Source organism: Pistacia vera, unplaced genomic scaffold (genome assembly GCF_008641045.1).
Source record: "Pistacia vera cultivar Batoury unplaced genomic scaffold, PisVer_v2 Contig195, whole genome shotgun sequence".
NCBI classification, from domain to species: Eukaryota; Viridiplantae; Streptophyta; class Magnoliopsida; order Sapindales; family Anacardiaceae; genus Pistacia; species Pistacia vera.
Window position 1 is genome coordinate 38,123 of NW_022195996.1, and position 6,000 is coordinate 44,122.

At 31.3% G+C, this 6,000-nt stretch overlaps 1 pseudogene; it reads right to left on the reverse strand.

Moving 5' to 3' along the window:
- Positions 1-3,930: 3,930 nt before the first annotated feature.
- LOC116127733 lies at positions 3,931-6,000 on the reverse strand (annotated as a pseudogene).

Below are 6,000 nucleotides of genomic sequence, written 5' to 3' on the forward strand. Positions count from 1 at the left end.
AAATAATTCTAAGAATATGTTTGGTATATTATTTAAAAACATTTTTTTGAAAAATATTTAGATTACTTTTTAATCCCCTACATTTGTTAATTTAGCTAAATATCTCTTACAATAAAAATTTATAAATTAACAAAAACACCCTGACCCACCTAATTAAATTTTAGCAATCGGCTATCAATGTCAGATGGTGGTCGTTAGTCATTGAAATGGTTATCGATCGGTTGGATCTGACTGGTCGTGGGCCGATCTTGCCTTTTTAGGCCAGATCCATTGTAAATTTGGTGGCAAAAAAAAGCCAGATCTAGGGCAAAAAATTGGTTGTTCGTTAACGATCAAAATTTGGTAGTCAATGACGACCAAAATATGGCCGTTTCTGACCAGATCTACTATGGATTTAGTCAAAAAAAGCAAGATCGATGCATAACTAGCCAGATCCAGTCGGTTGTTATGGTGCTGACTGTTGGCAGGTGATAGTGACTTAGGTGGGTAGATGTGTTTTTATTAATTTATAAATTTTTATTATGAAATGTAATTGTTAAATATTTTGAGTTGAATATAATATAATTAGATTTTTAATAATATTAAAACAAACACATTTTTCATTGTTTAGGATATGATAGTAGAATAAGATATGGTGAAACAAAGTTAAACAAACGGAAAGATATTTTTTGAGCAGGTTTTAAAATATTCGGGAAAAAAATTAGATATAATATTATATATATATATATATATACTAATATATATATATATATATATATATATATTAAATTACAGCGTTTAATCTCTCCGATGTAAATAAAAATAATCCAAAAATAAATTTAAAAGTGCAATATTACCAAATCCTTTATTATTATTATTATTATTATTATTAGGATAAGTAGAGAACATAGATAAATTACTATCATAATATAAAAGATAATTTTTCAAATATATTGCATATTGCATTATAGGATAAGAGCAAAATGGATATGCACCGACTCTTGGATTAGGCAGACTCCAAATTTAATAATGTTTTGACTTTTGACCTTGTCAAACAATTGAGTCGTATAAGTAATCTTGCCTATCAATTGTTCTTTTTACCTAATTTTAAAATTTAAAACCTCAATTTTAATATTGGAAATGGCTAATTGATATTATTAAAGAGAAATATCTTATAAAGATTTTTATATAAAGTGATGTGATAAAAAATAAATAAAATAGTGAATACAAAAAGTTTAATTTATTGTATAAAAATCTTTAAAAATTTCTTTATATCTCTAACATTATTGAATATTAAATACATTCTTACAAAACTAAACTCTAAGTTTAAGATTGGTATTACACTAATTGTAGTAATAAATTTGTAAAAATAGATACATAATAATCAATATTATTCAATAATGTTAGACATATAAACAAATCTTACAAAAATTTGTGTACAAACTAATGTGACAAAAAATAAGTAGAAAAATTAAATAAAAAGTCAAACTCATCATATTCATTTTTTATTTATTTTCTACTACATCCATTTGTACACAAATTTTTATAAAATTTGTTTATATGTCTAACATTATTTTATTCTCATACGATTAATGTTCTCCCAAAAAATAAAAATAAAAATAATATTATATGATACATATCTACTATTATTGAATGTGCTCCGACTATATTAATATATTGGGTATCATTTGTTTCATGAGAGACCGGTAAAATACTAAATGCCCTAACAAATTTGGGAAACTATTATATATTCCCTGAAATTATTAAAATTCCTCTAAAAAAATATTAAACTTCTTCAGAAATTTAAATAAGTTCCTAATAAAGTTGTATTTTTAATTATCAAAAATCCATAGAACGTTTGAGGATAACTCTCTTTAAGAGGGATAATATTAACCTGATATATTTGTAATTTTATAAAATGAATTAAATATCGCATGAAAATTCATGACGTATTGAGAAGCACAATTCAATTTGTGTTGGTATAATATAGGCCACCAAATATTTATTGAAGAATTAAGTAGACGACAATTGTAACATGTGTGTTTATTATGTAATTTAATCTATTGATTAGGAATAAAGTTTTAAATAAATAAGTAATTGAGTCGGGTTTTGGTCCACTCTTGTGATTAGACATGGGCACATGGCAAACGGATAATATACCCGCGGGTCTACGGGTATCCGGTTCGTTTTAGCGGGAACAGGTTCATGCATTTAAGACCCATGGGATTATTACCCGTATCCAGATCGCCTATCCAGATCGCCTGTTATTCTTAGGGGGTGTTTGGTTGGGGATAACGTAGAATTACTGGTGTTATATTATTTTATATTGCTTAATTACAGTGTTTGATTGTCAAGTAATATAAAATTTTGGTAATCTTCAAATACTAATAGTATTTATTGTTGTTAATATTAGAGGTAATCTGATTATCTCAATTTTTGTAGGTATTATGAGATTACCAGGATAATTTTTTTTTATTGTTATAATTCTATCCTTTATTAATAAAATGTTAGGTCAATAATGCCCTTATTTTAAAATTTATTTACATGAACCTGGCTTTTACTATTTTATCCCAATTAATTAACTTTTTAGATAAAATTATCTTTGAATTCAAAACAAATTGCAACCCATCCAAGCCACCACCCCCACCCACTTGCCGTCGGCAACCACTACCGTAGTCAGCCGTCGTTGTAGCTGGAACGGCACACGAAAGGCCGAAAATGGCCGCTTTCCATGCGCCGTTAGGTTACCGGCTATTGGCCCACCGCAGGCAGTGGCTAGGTTGGTGGGGGTGCTTTGTTGATTTTCTAAACTTTTATTATGAGGTTGTTTTGCTAAGTTTTTAAATAAAGGGGGGTTATATAATCCAAATAATAATCAATATTAAAAAATAATATAATAATAATATTTAATTAGAGGACAATTCAGTAATTTAAATAATATACCCATAAATTTATTCCTCTCAACCAAACATATTAATATAACATACCCACCAATTAACCAAACATATTTTCCTAAAGATTCCTAATAATTTTCAAGATAATCTAATTTTTCAGTAATCCAGGACATGAACAGTACTGTGGAAAGAAAAAAGGGTTACAAAGAGAAGCATATAAAAGCTTAAAAGGATTTTTGATTTTAGCACCGGTTCTCAAGTGGGATGGACCACACCGAACAGACATGGCTTCAAAGTGAGCTGGGCTAATACAGGCCCAACTTAACATCATGGACCACCTTATATACAGGCTGCTCATATTGGGCCAACCAAGCACTAATCAACAAGTAAGTCAAATAGCTAATACTCCCAATATTCCAAAACTTCATTAAACTTGTAGCATTATAATTTTATCAATACATTTTGGCCAGGAGGAGAACATTTTTGGATGCAACACAGCTCTGTCTTCACATCCAGATACGATAATGAAACAGGGTTGGGGAGCATAAAACGTCACCTTAATATACTGCATCAACTAATACAAAAATGTTTAGTCATTCCAGTCAAATTTATGTGCTACAAAATAATTGCAAGTGTAAAAGCATCAAAACTGTCTTTGATTTACGTTAAGATAAATCAAACAGATTCTGCAACTCTAGGAGGAATCACTTTAGAATACTAAAACAACCCCTATTACATATGAAAAACAAGAGTGGGATTGAAAATTTACCTCTTCAAAGGCACCAAATCTTAATCACAAAACTTCCGATGCGAAACAAGATGCAAATAAAGCCACCATATACATAGTTTCACACAGTTACAAGCACCTGCTACATCGCAAAACAAAGCAGTCATGGATAGGGTTGTAGCTTGGCTGTACTTTAGGAGACTTACACTTGATTTCTCTAAGCTTGCTTCTAGCTCTTCGTAAATAGATATGAAACCATGTGGAATCAAGTTCGCTGTAGATATGTTCACTCAAAAAGCAACATGTGGCGAGATTTTAGATGATATGAACCTAGACTTCTGAATCTTCAACTTCAGTACTTATCACAAAGCTGGGAAATGCCAAGGTTATGCCCTGGAGAACAAGAAAATGGCATGTTACTGTTCTAAAAATGAACTTTTTTCAGAAAATGGACTGAAGTAAATTAACTCTATGATTTCATGCCTACTTGGTGATTACGGGTTCATTGCTTAATTTTAATCAGTTTTACAGAAGCACAACAATAAGACTTACATCAAATATGGAAGAGTCATGTTCTTTATCAGAGAGGGATTCTTAGACACAAATTCTTTCCATTTCTAGGTCAATTTTCCATCACTTTTGTATCAGCATCACTAAAGGTCGCGAAAAAAGACAAAGTTCAGGACTGGAGGGGACCAAAAAGCATGAAATAGTGTAGTTGAAAGGGGTAAGTTATCTGAACCTTATTCACAATAGTTCAATGAAATCATCTGAAAGTACGAGATCTGATTCAGCAGTGGCCAAAACCATCTCCTTCAACGCAAGTGATATAGAATTATAGCTTAAGTTGCTAATGCAAATTTTGGAAGCAATTCTAAAGCCTTTACCATACTAAAGGGCCACATATATAAAGAAAACTATATGGTAAGTGGTTGCAATATTTACCTCCTCCCATCAATGTAACCAGTCTGCCTTAGATCATACAATCTGAAAGCAACTGCAAAAGCATTTGCAAATTTAGTAGGTATTTAAGAAGCACAGAAATCATCTAGTGTTTATGAGATTTTTCAGTTTAACCTCAAGAAATATTCATATAAAAGAAGAAGGTTTTGTAGCATGCATAGGAGATGATACATTTCCAACACAGAAACACTTGTAAGAATTCTATGATAGAGAAAATGATCTTACATGCAATTTTGTCCTCCAAAGGTGCATTTGGATGAAAGACGCCCAAGATCGAACAAATTCCCCAAACTCGATGACCCCATTGCGTGACATCAAAAAGATCAAAGATCTACAAAAAAAAAACACAAAAATTAATTAAAACAATCCACATATAGTGCAGAATATGACAGCGATTTTGCTGTTAAAATAGTTATGAGATACAAGTAAGATCAATACCATAACTAGGAGCCAGCTATAGCACCTGTCGCAAAAAGATTCCTCCTATTTCTGTTCCTGAAGAGTGCAAACTGAAACTCTCTCCGCTCAAGAACCAAATACAATTCCTTCTAGAATGGTCAACTTAAAACCAATCACCTATAATGAAGTTTAACTTAAAATTAGAAATAAGAAATAGAAATATACCTTGTGAATTAGCCATTATTAATTACTGAACTGCTTAATTTCTTAAACAGTTCATACAAGGCCTCTACTCCTAACAGACTGCAAAGAGAGGAAACCACATTGTTTTCAAAATCAGTCTCAAGGAAAATGTTAGGTGATTCCAAACAGAAGGAATCAGGCAGTATAATCCTATTGAGCAGCAAGCTGCGGCTGAAAATGGAAAATTAACTAGCTAAAATTGTATCACAAGACCTGTAACTTCCATATAAATAGCCAGGTCTCCATTTTTTTATGTCTTAATATGCCACATATGATGTGAATGTCATCTTTCTATATTTCAATGCCAGTGACTCATGATTATTTTAAATATATAATCTGATTTAATAATTCAACCCACCCAATAAGATATCCCAAAGCTGCAACAGACTAGGCTCACTAATCGATAGTAGCATCACTTTATTCAAGTCAAGTTTTACTCTGAGATCTTTCATTCCCACTCGAATGCCAAAAATTGAACTATCCAAGAACCAAGTAAACTAATTCACTTTTCTTTAAAGAAATCAATTTCAAGGTGCAGGTGTCATGAATTTTGTACCATTCTAACTTTAAGGAGAATATATTGCTTTGTTATCACTTTAATAACATCTAGAGAATGATTGAGAGACATAAAGCAGGATATAGCAAACAGATGGAAGATAAATAATTAAGCACAGGCAAAATAAGTTGGAAAGGCAAGAATTTACAGGGGGGATAATGACTGACAAGGTGTTTCAGAGCAAGAACAGTGGTCCTCATAACCAGGCGCGTCACTTTTTTTGTCAAGACACAACCCAT